At 35.4% G+C, this 19,694-nt stretch overlaps 1 long non-coding RNA gene across 1 annotated transcript; it reads left to right on the top strand.

The window, feature by feature from the left end:
• Positions 1-12,942: 12,942 nt before the first annotated feature.
• Positions 12,943-15,209, top strand: LOC106089780 (uncharacterized). The gene is made up of 5 exons (XR_009396499.1): positions 12,943-13,619; positions 13,681-13,714; positions 14,014-14,162; positions 14,228-14,347; positions 14,440-15,209. It is a non-coding gene; the product is annotated as an uncharacterized LOC106089780 (long non-coding RNA).
• Positions 15,210-19,694: the final 4,485 nt, after the last annotated feature.

Here is a 19,694-nt window from a genome sequence, read left to right as displayed (position 1 = left end):
AGAGATCAGATATTTGCTCAGGTTACGGTTTGATTTTTTTTTTACAATCAGAATGAGTTTTGAAAAAGTCATAGCACGACATCTCACCTGCTTGATCTTACTGATTCTATTCTAGAGAATTTTAATAAAGACGATATGAGTGCATTAGTTTCACTTACGAAGGATTTACAATAGATTTATTTTTTCCATTAGTGTGTGCACACTGATTTTATATAAATGATAGATTTCAGTATGTGGATATGGACAATTGCGCTTCCTCAATTCTTCCTCTTACGTCTGGTGTGCCTCAGAGTTCTATCTTGGGTCACTTCTTTTCCTTTTGTATATGGATGACTAGCCTGAAATATTATCTTGTTCAGCGGGATCTGTCTTTATGTATGCTGATGAAGTTTTATGCTGTTTAGTGTTCATCGGGATTTTTCTGTTGTTTTGAAGAGTAATATTAACCATTGTCTTGATAGGGTTACACAATGGACTGAAGAAAAATCTTTTCGAATCAACCCACATAAAACTAAGGCCATATTGTTTGGCGGGCGCTGTGGATATTAATGGGTCAAGTGAGACTTGATTTTGTTGACCAACTCAAAAGTTTGACAGAGTTGCTTGACAGAAACCTTGACTTTATTTTCTCCCACTCTATTAGGAACACACACCTTATCATCCCAAGGATAACATGTTTGCTCTATGAAAGATTATTTCTTGTGCGTTGTTGGAATTTTTTGCCTATTGAATTAAGATTATCCTCCAATCGAATAATGCCTTTCGGTTATGCCTTTTTCAGCTCTGAAGCATAATTAATTATTGTCAACTTTTTTCTTGATTTAGTGGGATATTGTTAGCTTATATATTTTAATGGTACTTGTATTACAAACCTGACCAACTCTATATAGTTTGAATTGTATTGTTGTTGTTAATAAGTACATTTTTTCTTAATTACCAGTACTATTTGTTTTGGCTGGGGAGCCTATCATATCATTTAAGAATTTTAATTGGGTATACACTAACTTAGTATGTATTTACTTTGTATTATTTCTATTTAGATATGTATGCTATGTAATAAATTTTTTGACCACTTGGATATTACGAAATAAATGGATTCTAAAAAATACTTCGTGATCGTTTCAAGTAGTATCACCTCGTGTCAACTTTGTGTATTCCGGAAGTCAGTACACAGAAAAAATATAGACCTAAATTTGACCGATTAAACATGCACAGAAAAAATGAAAAACATGGCTCAATTAAGAAATTTGTTCATTCAATTAAAAAATTCGCTGAAATCGGACTTCTAAACGAATTTGTGTTATAGATTAACAATTGTGTATTTTGGATTTATGACAATCTCAAAACTCCAATTAAATTAGTTATTAACGCAATAAAACAATTGATTTGAAAGTAGCCCCTTCTATCAAATAACATTTTTAGTAATTTAATAAAAGGAAATAAATGAAATTTTTTTTCATTATTAAAAAATATTTTAGTCTATTTAATGGAAAAAATTGGCTTTAAAGCAGAAAAAATTAGAATTCGAATAAATGAAATAAGTACATTCCAACGAAACAAGTTTAAGGACATGGAAGAAGGTAGACAAGGTATTTGTAAATATTATTTTATTTAGTAAGTTATTATCCCTATAGAGACTATATTGGCTTGGAAAACGACGTTGATGACGGAAGATATCAAATGCAGTATTCGCAAATTGTTTGCGAATAGAAATTGTTTTGTTCATGTACTTTTTACAGACGGTATCCACGACATTAAAGAGAGAGGCTAATAAAGGAAATGCAATTTTTCTTCTCTCTTTTAAAAAATTCAAATTAAAAAGTAAATATTTTAAATCAATATAATTCATGTTTTATCAACAACTTAATCGAATAAAATTTCCTTTTATTAAATTGGTAAACATGTTATTTGAGAGTAGGGCAATTATCAAATAAGTAATTGTCATAAATCTAAATTACAAAATTTTTAATCAATAATATATATTCGTTTATAGGTCAGATTTCAACGAATTTCTTAATTGAACCATGTTTTTCATTTCCTAATATTTTATCCTGCTCACTATGAACAAGGGTACGATAGAAGTAAAATAAAATGGAAATATAAATTTTTTTATTTGTCTACATTCTATAATGTAACTAAATCACTAATTTTCAAAAGGAAATTAAAAGCTGTTTTATTTTTTCTTGGAAAAAATAAGTAATTTGTAATTTAAGTTGGATAAACCTATACTATTTGTTGGATACTAATAACCTGTTAAGAACTTACCAAAAATTTGAACATATCGTAGAAGTAAGAGCCGTCGATAGCCAGCTTGACGGATTTTAAAAAACACAGATAAAAGTTAAAAAAATATAAAAGAGAAATCGTGCAAAAGCACTAACAACAATTTAGTAGTCGTCCAGAGAAAACACTCGCGACACAAAAACGAGAGTAATTTAGTTAAGTCGTCTGTCAACGAATATGCTTGTGTTGATATATATATGTATGTCGTTAAATGTATCAGCAGATGGTCACAGCAAAATACCAATGACGCTATAGAACTAAAAGAAATAAAATTAAAAGAAAACAATGATAATTTCACTTTCTTTCCCCTTTTCTCAATGGTGGACACTTAAAATTGTTAAGATTATTTATATTTTTCACTTGATATTAAGTAATTAGATAATCACTCAAAAAAATATTTTTAAAACAATATTTTTTTTCGAATGCGCAACAAATCTGTTTAACAATAAATTTGAAAATCAATTGTCGATCTTAGTTTAAAATCCACACTAATTTTTTTAGTTTTTTACTATCGATCTAATCTGAGTGGACAATTGACAAAACACTGAGTATCTAAATAGTTTTGTTCGCTTTTCATTAATTTTTTTACGAAACACACATACCATTTTGCATATATGTGTATTTATAGATTGTTGTTGTTTTTGGCATTTGTTTAATTTTATGCATGTTTATAAATGACCATGACCATTGGGCGATAAACTTTTTTTTAAAAGAAGGGTTGTATTTTGATGTATGGTAATTTAGAAATTAACGGTTATTAGATTTAAAAAATTATCAAATGTTTAACGGTAGCGATGTAAAAAGTTTGGAACATCTAGGTAAATTTTTTAAAAGTTATTTTAAAAGTATTTATTGGAGTCATTAAGAAAAGTTAATTTTTTTATACCCACCACCGAAGGATGGGGGTATATTCATTTTGTCATTCCGTTTGCAACACATCGAAATATCCATTTCCTATAAATAATATATTTTTTTTATCGTCGTAAAGACCATTAAGAAAACGCGATTTTAATTCTTTCTTTTAGAAAATATAAATTAAAAAATAAACATTTTAAAGCTATTACATGTTTTATCAGCACTTAAATCCAATAATATAAACATTTTTTTATTAAAGCAAGAAATTGCAATTATTTTCTTTTTTAAATTGATAAAAATTTTATTTGAGAGAAGAGAAAACTTTCAAATAAACCCCTGTATACACGAAGAGGAAATGGCACGGTGTTCTCTGCTGCGGCTTAGCTCGCCGGATGGGGGGATTCTTTGTCCTCTAAGGGTTGACATTTTATATTTATGTGATGTGCCATATGGTTATAACGGCCAAAGAAAAAAATAAAATTCAATTCAAAACAAAACGGAATCGGATATACAATGACACTGCCTTTGACTTGGTCCAACTAGGTTCGAATCCTAAGGAACAGGGTGTTGCTGTTCCTCACGGCTACCCACCCCGTATGACTTCTCAGTCATCCGTGGTATTTCTTGGCCGGTTATGTTATGAAAATACCCCTAAATTTTATATTGCCATTTCAAATTTAATAGCCGTTACATTTTCAGCCTAAGGTAAATCATTCAATACATATTCGTTTGTTATACAAACTACATAACATGAATTATTTTTTTATATTTTATTATTATATAAAAGTTTTCATTTGTTTTAATTAATAGTTAATTATTTTAATTAGATTTAATGAAATAGATTAGAAGTTTGTTTATTATTAAATATATTTATACCAATTTTGTCTCTACTCGATTTATTTATTATGAATATTCTGTTGTTTTTATTTTTTTCAATATATGCATATATTAATAAATTGTTGTCTGAATATATTTTTTTGCATCCTTTGTATATAAATATATATAGCGTTTAAATTGTATATATTTATATATATATATATTTACATATGTGTATAATTAATTTTAATACAAAAATTAATAAATTAATGTATTTTGTTAAATTACAGTTATTTAATGGTTTTTTTTAAACATTAAATTTAAAAATTAATTGAAATTATTTATATTATATATATATTATGGCAATATAATCAATTATTTTAAACTTATTAACAATTATTTCACCACTCATATAACATTTGCACGAAAAGGTCTTCAAAATTCTGTTACACATGGCCATTTGAACTGTACTTTTCCTATTTTTTTTTCTACCGCCGACATATATTTCATATCCAAAAATATGTAAAATATCCATAAAAAGATTCCCCCATTCGTATGTAAGTGCTTATGTATACATATACAGGCGTATGCATGTACAAAAGTACACTCATAAACACATATATAATTATTATTTTTTTATGTTAAATTTAAAAATTAATTCAAATTTTACTTTGATAGTAACTGTTAATACTTTTGGTTTTTATGTATTTTTTCAGTATTCATGAATTCACTTTTTTTATACATAAATATTTATCTTTGTACAATTATATCTTACTTTTCTTTTTGTGTGTACTTTTTTATAATCATTTTTTTTATATTTCTTAATTAGTTTGGGGCCAAATTTGGTTGAGGAACGATAATAGCTCTGCATACCTTTCCTGAAGCAAATTTGGTTTGTTTTCTCTTTTACAATGTCTTTTTCTACTGACCTTTACTACTCAGGCCTTTCTTTCTTAACGGTTTATAAAAGTTTATGTAAATGATTGATATTCATAATTACAAAAATTTCTATATAGTTAGTTGCATTATTTAATATATACACATATAGGACGGCAACAGGGATATTAGCTTAATCATACAAGTAAGTATATTTACACTTTTCTGTCTTACTGTGGTGTTTCGTGCGAACAAAATTGTCACAACTTCCGACTCTGGCTTTAATGAATACGTCCTACAATCGCAGCTGGATCGACCCCGAATGCCGCAACTTGGTCCCACTGGCTGATATGGTTGTACTGTACCGACAAAAAAACACGTGCGTTGGCCAAAATGAAGAGGGCGCACCTATGCCGTCCCTATGCCAATTAAAAAAAAAAAATAGATATGATATAAACCACAAACTCTAAAGTCAGGGTACAAATTCGACGACATCAAACAGCTTCATTGGGAATTAACCACGGAACATGGTATGGAAGAAGTGGATGAAGAACTAGAAGACATAGAAGAAAATATGAACACAAAAATACAAAATATAATTGGGAGGATGAGTGGCTTGAAAGAAGAAACACAGGCTGTCGAAATAAAAAGGATAGAGATTCCATACTTCAATGGAAATGTGGAGGAATGGAATTCATTCCATGACCTGTTTAAGAAAATGGTTGATGAAAACTCACAATTATCCGAAGTTCAAAAACTGTACTACCTAAAAAAGAATTTGAGAGGAGAGGCCTTCCGTGCAATTCAGCATTTGCAAGTTACAGACGCAAACTATAAAGCAGCATGGAAATTGCTGGAGAAGAGATATAATAATAAAAGAATTTTGTTCACGAAACTAGTGGACAAGATTCTGGACCACCCAAGTATAAACAGCCAAGGGGCAGTGGGTCTAAGAAAATTGCTAGACAGCGTGAATGAAAGTATTCATGCATTAAAAGCAATGATGACACCATTGATGACATCTGCGATAGGTTGAACTTCTACCTCAACGAGCTTGCCTCATATTTCGCTGCAAGAAATCTGAAGATATCCGCCACCAAATCTTCAGCCACACTGTTCACTACAAATACGCGTGAGGTGAATACTGAGCTGACTGTGATGGTCGATGGAGAAATGTTTCCGACCATCAAGTGTCCCAAAATACTTGGCGTCACATTCGACAGCTCTTACACATTCCCCTCACATGCCACAGCAATCTGCAATAAAGTCAAAAGTAGAAACAAGGTCCTCAAGTCACTCGCTGGCAGCACTTGGGGTGCAGACAAAGGAACCTTGTTGACCACGTACAAAGCAATTGGCCGGTCTGTGGTAAGTTATGCAGCGCCAGTGTGGTCTCGTCAACTTTGTAACACGCAGTGGAATAATATTCAGAACTGTCAGAATGCCGCCCTCCGAACTGCGACGGGCTGTCTCCTCAGTTCTCATGTGGACCACCTCCATCAGGAGACAAAGATCGTACCAGTGCGAAGACATAACTACATGCTGTCTAAGCAATACCTTTTGGGCTGTTATCGTAGAAACCATCCAAATCATCATCTTGTGGATAGATATCCACCGCCCAGAAGCCTTAAGGTAGATCTACACGATCTAGAGATCTACACGATCTAGAGCGTGAGGTTCAGCGCTACAAGAGAGAATCTCTAGATCAAGCGGCATATCAAGCAGGTCTGAACAACATTCATGCAGACACGGTAGCAGACGCGGTAATTGGCTACCGGGTGAATGTAGTCCTTGGAGAACGAACGCCACCCATTGCACCCGAAGAAATCGACCACCCCCGGCAAACCAGGGTGGTTCTGGCTCAATTACGTTCCGGCAGATGCAGCCGCCTCAACTCCTACAGAGCAAGGATTGATGCCGACGTACATGATGTATGTCCCGATTGTAACCAGGGACCGCACGATACACGTCACCTGTTTAACTGCCCGGCCAGACCCACTCGACTCAGACCCAAATCCCTGTGGACGCACCCCATCTTAGTCGCAGAGTTCGGGACACTCAACAGAATCAAGCAGACGAAAGATAGAACACAATAAACTGCTACAACAACAACAACAACAACAAAAGCAATGGATATTCCTTTAGAACATGCGGATCCAATTTAAGCCCGAATTATCATACGTAAACTAGATAAGGAGGGGCTCGTCCAGTATGAGCAAAATGTAAAAAATCTAAAGAAATACAAAGACTGGCAGATGTGTTGGACTTTCTGGAATAGCAGTATCAAGCACTGGAGGCTTCAACGAGCAGAAAAAAATTCGTGCCAGGACTATTTAAGACACAGGATAGACCTGGAATGGCCTAAAAGGAGCAATGCCGATTCTGAAAGTTTAATGGGCATGACATTCTTGCTGGTAGGTGATTTGCGGCACAGTCATCGAACGAGCGATATAGATGGATAGATAAAGACAGCCCAGTTGTGCCTTAAATGTCTGAAGCACGGGAAAGATAAGCGGTGTTTGAGCGATGGCAAATGTCAGAAGCGCGGATTGAGCCATAACACACTAATCCATTTGGAGAGAATCTTCTGGCTACCGCCAAACTTCATGTAAAGTCTATACATGGAGAATACGTAACATTAAGAGCTTTAATCGACCAAGGATCACAAATAACTGAAGAAAAGGAATTGGGAGAATCATATAAAAGAGCAATGGCAAGATTTTTAAATTTGGAGAAAAGACTGGAAGAATGTGCGGAATTGAGAGGAGAATATTAAGAATGATAGGTGAGGTAATATCAATGGGGCACATGGTGAAAGTAAAGACGAAGAAAGTAGCGAAGTATTATATGCCACATCAAGCGGTTGTACGAGAAACAAGTCTTACAACAAAAGTAAGGGTTGTGTTCGATGCATCATCAAAAACATCGAATGGAAAGGCACTGAACGATATCCTTCATACGGGTCCACAACTACAAAAGGACATATTCGCCATCATTACTAAGTGGAGATCGTGGAGATTCGTCATATCAGTCGATGTGGAAAAAATGTTCCGACAAATTAAAGCAGAAGATGAAGACCAGGAATATCAGTATGTACTCTGGAGAAATAGAAAGTCCGAGCCGGTGCAACAATATAAGCTTACTACGGTCACATATGACACAGCGTCAACACCGTTTCTGGCCATAAGGACTCTTATAGAAATTGGTAAGAGATGTACAAATCAGGACATTGGCAATAAAATAAAGGGCGATTTCTAATCGAAAGAGCTAGAAACTTACGGTTTACATTTAAGAAAATGGATCGCAAATACCCCTGAAATTTTGTGTGCCGTAAGCAGAGTAGAGGAATATTAATTGGTACAAGTACGAGAAGATGAGTGTCTGAAAACATTAGTGTTAAAGTGTAGGCCAACCATGGATTGCTTCACATTCAACATGCAAATAGGCGATGAAGTTAGAGTCTGGCAAACATTTTCGATCCATTGGGTTTGCTGACCCCAGTCACGGTAACAACCAAGCTATTCATTCAATATTTATGCAAGCAACAAATTGAATGGGACGTACCATTGGAGGAAAAATTGAGCGCTGAGTGGAAGAGATTTGCGCAAAGTCTTCACTCACTGAAAAGTTTGCAGATACCAAGTTGGAAGCGAGATGGGGATATGTTAAATCAAAAGAAAACCCAGCAGATTTAGGATCAAGAGGCGTTTCCCTTAGGATCAAGAGGCGTTTCCCTTGAGACATTAATAACAGTATATTGTGGAATGGGCCTGAATGGCTAGTGAAAGGTAAGAAAGAAAGGCATGAAATAAACGAGAAATCAGCAGTCTCAGCAGCGACAAAAAATTCAGCTAAAGAGAATGGAGTGTATGAAAAAATGATGCAATTTTCGTCATTCAAGAAACAACAAAGGGTCATGGCATACATACTGCGGTTCATTAAAGGATTGAGAGGAACGAAAGCAGAAATAGAGCATTTAATAGCGATCGAGCTAGAAAAGGCTGAAATGAGAATAATTAAACTGCACCAGGAACTAGAGTGGCTAACGGAAATGAAACAATTAAAAGTATCTGGAGCCGTAGATCACTGAAGCAAATTAGCCTTATTACACCCCCAGTTAGACAGTCTTGGAGTGATGAGAGTCGGAGGAAGACCTCTTTATTCAGAATTACTGTAAAATCAAAAACATCCGATTATTATCCAAAAGTCGAGGTTAGCAGGAAACATCATCCGACATACCGACTTCGGAACACTGCATGGAGGAAACAGGGTAATGGAAAACATGATACGAAGGAAGTTCTGGATTATCGGTGCAAAGAACAGAATAAAGCTATGTAAAAGATGCTGCCCAAAATGTATACTCATCATGCTGTCTCAGATTGAAGCGGATCTTAATTCAAGGCCTATACACGAACTCTATTCTATTCTTAGATTTTTCGAAAGCGTTTGATCTTGTGGATCATGACATACTGCTTGACAAGTTGTCATGTTATGGTGTTTGTGGCAGTGAGCTATTACTTTTTAAGAGTTTTCTGTCACGGCGTATTCAATACGTTGAGGTCTGTGGGGCCAAGAGCGACATGACAGTTGTGGATTGTGGTGTGCCACAGGGAAGTTGCCTGGGACCACTACTATTTTTGATATATTTGAATGACTTGTCGAATTTGAAGTTATCTGGCCGTCTCTTTATGTATGCGGATGATGTATCGCTGTTCTATCCCTACAAGGATGAAAGGGCGCTGAGAATGACTATGGAAAGGGATGCATCTCTGATAATGGAATATGCCAGATTGAACAAGCTTGCTTTGAATACGACCAAGACTAAAGTAATACGTTTTAGGCCTCATTGTAATGTCGCGGGGTTACCATTCAGTATTGTTGTGGGTGGGGACACTATTGAAGAAGTTTGTATGGTGAGATATTTGGGTTTAACATTCCAAAGCAATTTGTCATGGGATACTCATATTTCTGGTATAAGGAAGAAAATTGCACCGGCCATAGGTATCTTGAATAAAATGAAATATATAATGGATACTAAGACGAAATTGTGTTTGTATCGTGCCCTGGTTCAAAGCCACCTTGATTACTTGGTATCCATATATGGTTATAGGAATTCAACCACTTTAAAAACCCTGCAGGCAATGCAAAATCGAGCAATAAAAGCCGTGTTTAGGCTGCCTCCCAGATTTCCAACTGAACGACTGTATTCTAATATCTGCAAATCTGTCTTGCCGATTCATACCCTATATAAGTATAAACTTTTGTTGTATGTTTTCAAAGTTTTACATTCATTAGGTTATCATACTATTACATTTTCTCAAAATCAAACAGCATTTTCAACAAGAAATCAACATGATCTAAGAGTAGTAAGATGTAGATTGGAGTTAACGAAACAACGTATTGAGTTCATTGGATCATTTGAGTTTAACCAATTGCCACAGAATATAAAGTTTGAAAATCGCATATCAAATTTCAAAGTAAATTTAAAAGCCTACTTACAAAATAATTGATAATATGCTTCTAATGTGACATTGATAATGCAAATAAGTTTAATTTTTTATATTAACTTTCATTAATTGTTTTAATTTAAATATATATTAATGTTTTGATATAACTGCCAGCTTGCCTCAATTATGCCTATTGGCGCTGAGGCCACAATTCTTTTGTACTTAATTTAATTGTAATAAATATTGAATTTAAAAAAAAAAAAAAAAAAAAAAAAAACTCAGTAGCAGCGCGGGCATTATCCGAAGCTCCGGCATCACAAAGCGGAGAATTGAAGAGACCGGTTCATAAGTTATACCCGCTAGAGCACGAAAATGAAATATTAGAGAAGAAGAATATGGAAAATTTGCAACAGAAAAATGCGCAGTTAAACATGACTAGGCGATTACCAAGAATATTGGTAAATCCCACAATGATGATGATTATGTTGGTAAACATTTGTATTTGTATGCTGAACAGTTCCACGACAATGTACTTGGATCCTATATCTCAGATACATATGTTCTCATCTTCATGGAACATGGTCATATATTTTGAAATGCAACCTTATTTGGATACGTTGGAGCTTGTAGCAAGATTACTGGACAAAGCCAAAGAAATATGTTCAAGACTCTGAAGATCAGTGCTGGTCAGTTATAAGAAACATGGAGTAAAAAATAAGTAAAATAAAGGCGATCTTTAAGAACTAGTAAAGAAGCAGACATCTGTAGTTGACACAACGGTCAATCTGCTAATGAAAAAGACGGATGAAGTCAATTCGCACTTTAAAGAAATGAAGTGCAAAATTAAGAAAATAAGCGCCACAATGAACGAGAACTATTACGTTTATAGAGAATCAATTCGGTTTTTACGATCACCAAAGAAATACACGAGAGTATCGCAGAATGTGATGAGGCGCAAAAAGAAGTCATCGATCTATTGTTGGAAGTGAACAATGGTCACTTTCACCCCATGATCATAAGCTCCAGTCAACTGCAGTCTGAGATAATAAGAATACGTAATGCTCTACAAGAGAAGTACGTTTCACCCGGTAAAAGCACTGGTATAGAACTGAAGGAGGTGTTGCATTTAATGAGAGGTCATGGAATGTTTGAAGGCACTCAGTAAATGCATTTTTAATAAAACTTAGAATGAACTTTAATCAAATATACTTTTTTTACACTTTTTTTAAAGCAAGCTAAAAGTAACAGCTGATAACTGAGAGAAGAAAGAATGCAACTACAGAGTCACAAGCTGTGAAAAATTTGTCAACGCCGACTATATGAAAAATCCGCAATTACTTTTGTTGGGCAGCTGCCACTACCTGTAAAGCTGAGTATTCTGTTCACATTTTTGAACGGATTGCTGTCAAACTCCATATAACATGCTTTTATTGAAACGTCTTCTTATTTGTCAAAATACATTAGACATGCATATCGAATTTACGTCTTGTTCTAACCTTCTTTGTCACTGAATATAAGCTACTTGCTATATGAGATTGATAATGTGTTAGAAACACTAAGGGAACGAAAGGGACAAAGCTTGATCGCGGCCTTTACGGTTGTACACAGAGCAATTTGTCTGTTAAAAAATAAACAAACAACCAATACTACCAAAACATTTAAAAATAGATAACAAAACGAACTGTTAACAGTAACACTGATGTAGTAAATTATAAGGTTATTGAATGAATGTGAAAAACACATTTGTACCACAGAGGATTTCATGTAAGTCATGGCGTATTTAATAAGGTGGCCGCATCAGCACAGCTGATGGAACTTAATATGTCAATTCATTTTTGAATTCGCTTTAGAAATATATAAACTTCAAAATAAATATATTATAAATTGATTTGATTGATTTGCTGCTGTTATGGTTCTTAAACTAAGGTTATATAATGGTACGCGTCGAACAACCTTAGTGAACTTAGATTCATTGTGTCGCCCCCGAAAAAGATTCAATAAACTCTGAAGAACACAGACGAAATTTACGGCAATACAATGCCAGACATTAAAATGAAGAAGATAAAGAGCCAACATGCATGACAATAGTGGGGACAAGTTCCCTCCAGTCTGCCATTTCAAGCCTCTATTGTAGTGAAGAATGGCGAAAGGACTAATTTAGACTGGAAAAAGGTCTTCGTGTAGCCTTAACCCTGCGCCTAGTCCCACAATTTCAGGTAGTGCCATATTTGGTACTCAACTGTCTATAATAAGTCCGCCATGTCCAGCCCAGCATGACGTTAAAGTACTGAAATTGTAATTTCTTGTCAGGAGCCCTTTCAGTATTGAGAACGGTAGCTTCACCCTAGGAGAGGTCCCCAGAACACACCATGTTACCTCATGTTGGTGAATAGCACCAACTTTATCTTTCGGGGGTTAACGTCAAGCCCATTGACCAATCATGGCAGCATACCATATGCACTCTGAACGACCACATACTAAGGTGAAAACGTCATCCTCGTAGCCAACAAACGTTAACTCCTTTTCATATGACCTGAAAATCCTACAAATATCGAAGAGCCTCAAAAAGGGATACAACCACCGTCCTTGTGGTGATTGAGCTCTAGTCACAAAAATCCTATTTAAGGTTAGGTCACATGCAAAACACAAAGTGGATAGGCCCCATAAACATCATTAAGGATGTCAAATCTGACGATTGAAAATGTCATCATATAGGAGAAAACGTAAACAAAGAATGAATGTAAAAAGAGAACAAGTTGACATCCTCAATGCCAAGTACTGCCAAATATTAAAAAAAAAGTATATCGGCTGATCGCTTGGCTTAACCTTATTCAGTGAATCCTGACTTTGCTATTGGAACGCTAATTATCCACCCCATGTCCACCACACCAAAGAGTCATGCATTTGACACATGTGATATGTGGTCACTGGCTATAATCGAGACACACGTGTAAGAATTTGGAATTAGTCCCAGCCCAATTGAAATTGAACCAGAACTACCCTGGTCTACACAGAAGGTTAAAGGCATTCACTTGGTAGCTATTTTAGCGCTATAATAACCTAGTGAAAACTATTTAAACCTGCCATTTGGTGGTTTTGTGGGTAAAGCCTCTGGCGCCGTTATGGTTTTTGAAAATTAGTTTTTCTTGCTTGACACTCCAAAATTGATAAACTTCTTTCTGTTTGCTCTGATTGGTCTAAGCTAATTTGCCGAAAACTTTAAGTCACGGCAAAAAGAATTTTCTTCGCCCTGTTTACAAATTTTGACATATCCTATTCCCAAAAACGATGCTTTGTTGTAGCAATTCGCCGATGTATATATATATATAAATACGCCTTGATGTAAGTATTAAATTTTTAAAAAAAAGGCTATTATAATAATACGATATAATTGTTTTAACAGGTATATAAGTTTCATTCTGTACAAAGCTAATGAAGTGAGTATTACTTTTATATATATTTTACATATGTACATATATACTATTTCGTACATAGAATAGTTGTTGTTAATTTGTTGTTGTTTTTTTACATTTGTCTGCCTCTGTGCGAACCAGGACAGGCTTTAAGAAAGAACTGATATTGTTGTGGTCTGAGTCGGTGTTAAAAGATTCGTGGATAATGGAAACAGGTGACATATAAGCCAAATCAGACCAGCGCATATTTTTTCTCCAAATTATAGATGTCGCATAATAGAGAATTTTCATGATCTTTTATACTTTCGATAAATATTTTTAAGGTGATAGTTCACGCATTTTCGAAGAACTTTGCGCTCGAAGACTTCAAGTTCATTGGCAACAGTTGGGGAAATGGAGAACCAAATAGGGCATCCGTACATTGAAATAGATCTGACGGCTGCTTTGTAAAGCAACAGTTTTGTAATTTGAGGTAAGTATCTTTTGTTAAGAAGATATGGGAATATGGGAGCCAGCTACTTTTTTTGCCTTTTGCAGTGTGTCTTGCGAGTGTGTTAAATTTAAACAGTTGGTTGAAATGTTTCCCAAGGTATTTGATGGACAATTTTATTGGGATGTTGATCCTATCAAGTGAAAGCCACAAGTATTTTCTTTCAGGTACTACGCCTCTAGGCCTTTCCTTGAAGCATTTCTGAAACAAATCACTACTGATTTTGACGCTTTAATTTTAATGTCCCATTTTTTTGTAGAAACTGTTGATGACTCTGAGATGTGTGCTTGCCGTATTTAATATCTGAGTAGGAGATGAATAGTGAAAGTAGATCTTGCAGTCGTCAGCGTAGAGAATAGTCTGGGAATACCCATAAGTGTGCACACTAAACACAAGAGGACACATGCTACTCGCCTATGTCGACGACATCGATATCATAGGTCGGTCACCGGAAGTAGTTACTGCAGCCTTTGAAGAATCAAAAGAGAGTCAGTGAAAATGAGTCTGGCAGTAAATGGAGATAAGACGAAATGGATGGTTTCAACTCCCAAAAAGCCTTACACAACCGAGCAGATAAAGAAAATGGAGAATGTTGGGAACCACAACTTTGAGACAGTCAGTAATTCTATCTACAAGGCCACCTCACGACAGAAGAAGATTACACTATACAAGACACTGATACTACCCGTGCTGTTATATGGTTCTGAAGCATGGGTACTTGTAAATGCAGATGAGGCAGTGCTTCAGTATTTGAGAGAAAGATTCTTCGTAAAATATATGGACCAGTTTGCGTTAATGGAGAATATAGGCGACGTATGAACCACGAGCTGTATGAGCTGTACGACGACGATAGCATAGTTACACGCATCAGAATAAAACGGCTGCGTTGGTTAGGCCATTTTGTCAGAACGGATGAAGAAGCTCCAGCAAAGAAGTCTTTTGAAGGCAAACACGGTGGTACACGCAAACCGAGAAGACCAAAAGCGCAATGAAAAGATCAAGTGGTGGGAGACACCTCGAAACTTGGTGTCAGAGATTTTTGAATGAGTGGCGCTTTGAAGATCGAGGCGCTTGGAACGCTATTCTGCGTTCGGCTAGTGGAACAAATATTCTGTCATAACCAATTAAAGTAAAAGAGCGGAAAGTCATAGAGAAGCAAATTAAATAATTTGCCTGATGCTGAGTAGATGTCTTGGATTTGAACTACAAATTTTAACCAATCAATCCTTACGATTCCAGTTTCTACCATATTATACTGTACGCCATTGTGAGATGCAGAGTCGAACGCCTTATCTATACCAAGGGCAATAGCCACTATGCAGCGTTGTTCTCTGAGGAGGTCCGAGACGTCTGAATGGAATTTCAAGAGTGCGTGCAGATTTTGCCAATATTTGAGAGTATGGATATCGGACGGAATTTATAAACAGATTTGCTATCAGGTTTTTCTTCTTTATCGGTATGATTCTTGCCATTTTCCCAGGATTCACTGAATAAGGTTAAGCCAAGCGATCAGCCGATATACTTTTTTTTAATATTTGGCAGTACTTGGCATTGAGGATGTCAACTTGTTCTCTTTTTACATTCATTCTTTGTTTACGTTTTCTCCTATATGATGACATTTTCAATCGTCAGATTTGACATCCTTAATGATGTTTATGGGGCCTATCCACTTTGTGTTTTTGCATGTGACCTAACCTTCTATTAGTGAATCCTGCCATTTTCCAAGCTGAAGGGAAATAGACAGCGTTAATGCAGTTGTTGAAAATTCATTCAAGGATGAAGGTGATTTTCGAAAGATAAAATTAGATATTCCATGGAGAACACTTGATTTTTTGTTATTATAACTGCAGATTATGTTGCGTATTTTTTCGGAGCTTATAAAATGAAATGTATCTGTGTTTTCTACAGCAGTGAAGTTATCGCAAAATGTGTAAATGTACCTCGGTAATGGAGCAATATAATTTGACACTCTTTTTTAAAACCATCAACGGGGTTTTGCGGAGTGGACTGTTGAAACTGCTTGGCTATATCATATTTGTTGGATATTATTGTATTATTACTTAAGATATTGCTAACAGAAGACGACTTATTTCTTCCAACTATTTTATCCACCTCTCTGAAAGCAGTTGGACCTGGTTTGATATTTTGAACTTTTTTGTTGAAATCCAGAAAATTTTCTAAATTTACAGGTTCCTTAATTATTACTTAAGGAGTTGTATTTGTTTGGACAGTATTTTGTATTCCGTACTTTGCCTATTACCCTCTCGATGGAAAATTTCTTCATTTCTTTTTGCCATTGGTGTTTGACGCAAAAAATTTTATAATTTTTTCTGAAACTGGGAATCCCCCATGCTTCAAAACTATTTTCTGCGAATGTGCTTCATGTATCGATGACAGCGTGTTGTTGAACTCGGAGATGATTTTATCAATTGCATTGATTTCAAGATTTCTATCAATTGCCGGCATCAACCTTAAAGACGCAGATTCCAATTCACCACGAATGTTTGTCCAGTTGGTATTCTTGTATGAGGTGTATACATTCGGCGCCTTCGTTATTAATTCTGTATGATTCAATTTCAATTTAAGTTTTAGTGGGAAATGATCTGAGAAGGATGGTAAGCATTCAACAGAATAATTCTTGTTTACTTGGTCTAGGAGGTTCGGACTTATTAGGTAATGTTCCAGAAAGGAAGATCCATTTGGGTAAGAAGGAGCAGAATCGCAAAGTCTTGTGACATCAATGGCATGGTCCAGAAGCCATTGTGTAAGTATTTTACCATTTGAATTTTCCGATAAATCGCCCCAGGAAGGGCTTTTGGTATTTAAATCCCAGCCAATAATAAAGCCATCAAAACCACCAATTAAGTCCAAAAGCTTGTTTAGATCCGTCTGAAACCTTTGTGTCACATAGCTACACGGAATATATAATGAACCAACTAAGATTTTTTTACTGGTACCATTAGATACCATATCTAATTGTACAAAACAAGAATTGAGCCCCAAATCGGTTAATACAATTCTATTATAGCTTATATTGTTTTATAATATAATGGCTACACCAAGGGGTGAGCCGTCGTAAATAAAGTTGTAATCCGAGAATTTTGAATTTCTGTATTTGCGCAAATGGCATTTTTGGCTTAAGCCAATATCAATCTTGTTGTTCACTAGTGTGTTGCAAAGGTCAACTTGTCTGCTTCGGTCGACAAGAGACCTCACATTGAATGTTAAACAATTGAAATATCTATGGACATTTGACTAAGCTTTTTTAAGCAGACGCAAAAATTCGGCTTTTGCCATAAATATATTTATCTTCTCTTCTATAGAGAGCTCCTCAGGCTCTTAGAAAAAATTGGCAAGTTTTAAGAATTGTTCAATTATTGATGACTTATTTTGTTGATAATTCGGATAAAAAAAGCTGGCATAAGATTTCACAGGGGTAATTGTAGACATGATAATTGCTCTACTTACGTTGTTTTGAGCGATGGTGTTTGTTTTGACGGCATTATTATTTCTCTCACGACGAGCTGCTATGTACGTTTTGTAGCTTGGGCATCGTTTTTAGTTCGCTGGATGACCTGTCTCTTTGCAATTGGCGCAAAAAGGATTGAATGAATGATTTCGCTTTTCCTTTTTGGTTTTTCTCAAGTGACGATTTGGTTGAGTATACCGCAAATATAAGTGACATCGCCCAATTTCTTTTCGGGAAGTAAAGAAACTAGAAACAGGCCAGTTTCTACATATATTTTTCTTTATCGATGCGGGAGTTTTAAACTTTGTTACAGTTGCAACGGTGTCTGGGACCAGATTGTCCAGTTCCTCCTTAATTTGTTCAAGCTCGGAATTTAAATGGAGTCCACGTAAGATGACTGCCTCTTGTCTCATTTCTTTTGGAGTGAAGGAATATGACGGTATTCTTGGCTCGAAGTAAAGCCATCATCATTGCATGAGTTTGAACATCAGCAAAGAAAGTCTTGCTTATGTTTTTTTATTTTATTTTATATTTATTCATTTAGAACATGGGAGGCCACCGTAGCGCAGAGGTTAGCATGTCCGCCTATGACTCTGAACGTCTGCGTTCGAATCCTGGCGAGACCATCACAAGAAATTTTCAGCGGTGGTTTTCCCCTCCTAATGCTGGTAACATTTGTGAGGTATTATGCCATGTAAAACTTCTCTCCAAAGAGGTGTCGCACTGCGGCACGCCGTTCGGAATCGGCTATAAAAAGGAGGCCCCTTGTCATTGAACTTAAACTACAAATTGGTCTTTTACAAGTCATATTAAAAAAACGTTTTATTTTATTTACTATTTTCCCAAAGAAAAAGAACAACAGGAAGTAAAGAAGCATAAACCATTTTTTTAATGTGCAATATACAATCCAGGATTCACTGAATAAGGTTAAGCCAAGCGATCAGCCGATATACTTTTTTTTTAATATTTGGCAGTACTTGGCATTGAGGATGTCAACTTGTTCTCTTTTTACATTCATTCTTTGTTTACGTTTTCTCCTATATGATGACATTTTCAATCGTCAGATTTGACATCCTCAATGATGTTTATGGGGCCTATCCACTTTGTGTTTTGCATGTGACCTAACCTTCTATTAGTGAATCCTGTATACAATCATTAATAGTCTGCTTGTGGCAACAGACGTATTTTCCACTACTCTTCTAAACTTCTAAGGTACTCACAAAGTTTACCACGATATGAATTATTCCTAAGATAAAATTGTTTTAATGTACCAGGTAGGCGGTTGAAAAGTCTGGCTACTCTAACCTGGAATGAATTATTCATAAAACCCCTAGTGCTGGGCAATATCAGTTGGTTAGTCCTGCGTTACCGGGTAAAACTGAACATTTCGACAAAAAAAAAAGATGGAGATTGTTGAATCAAGGAGAGAATTGACAGCATTGCAATTGGTCAGACGTGTTTTTTTACTCAGTGAAATTTATTTTATTTAATAAAGTCTTTTTATAAATAATTTGTCGAACATAAAACTAACGACCAAAACCAGTTTGCACTTCTGGGTGTGCTTGGCGATCTGGAAATTCAGCAAAACCTCCCTGTCAACAATCCTTAGTCAGACGTGCCATCAACAAATGAGATTACAAAGGCATGGAGTACTCCAATTTTTCTATTCATTGTGAATGTCAAAGATCTTATCGAAACGCTTAAAGCGAAAATACCAGCCACTTCATTTAAAATAAGAAATGTAAATAGAAAAAAGTGCAATTTTTTTCTCTGACTCTTCTGTTCACGCATCAATGATGTCTATTCTTAAGACTAAGAACATTTCCTCCTATTCTTTTGCACCAAAAGAATTAAAAGAATCATCATTCATCATTCGAGGCCTATGTGCAAATACGGATATTGGTCTTTTGCTATCTGAATTGGACAGTGTTGTTCCTGATACGGTTTCAAAGGTCATGAAATTTAAAACTGCGACTTCCATTAAAAACAATGTGGACACAGGTCTTTTTCTTGTTTCACTAAAACCAGAAAAGTTGCCAAATTCA

This window comes from Stomoxys calcitrans, chromosome 1, assembly GCF_963082655.1.
Source record: "Stomoxys calcitrans chromosome 1, idStoCalc2.1, whole genome shotgun sequence".
NCBI lineage: Eukaryota > Metazoa > Arthropoda > Insecta > Diptera > Muscidae > Stomoxys > Stomoxys calcitrans.
The sequence above is the reverse complement of the archived record's forward strand: the minus strand, read 5'-3'. Positions and strand labels throughout refer to the sequence as shown.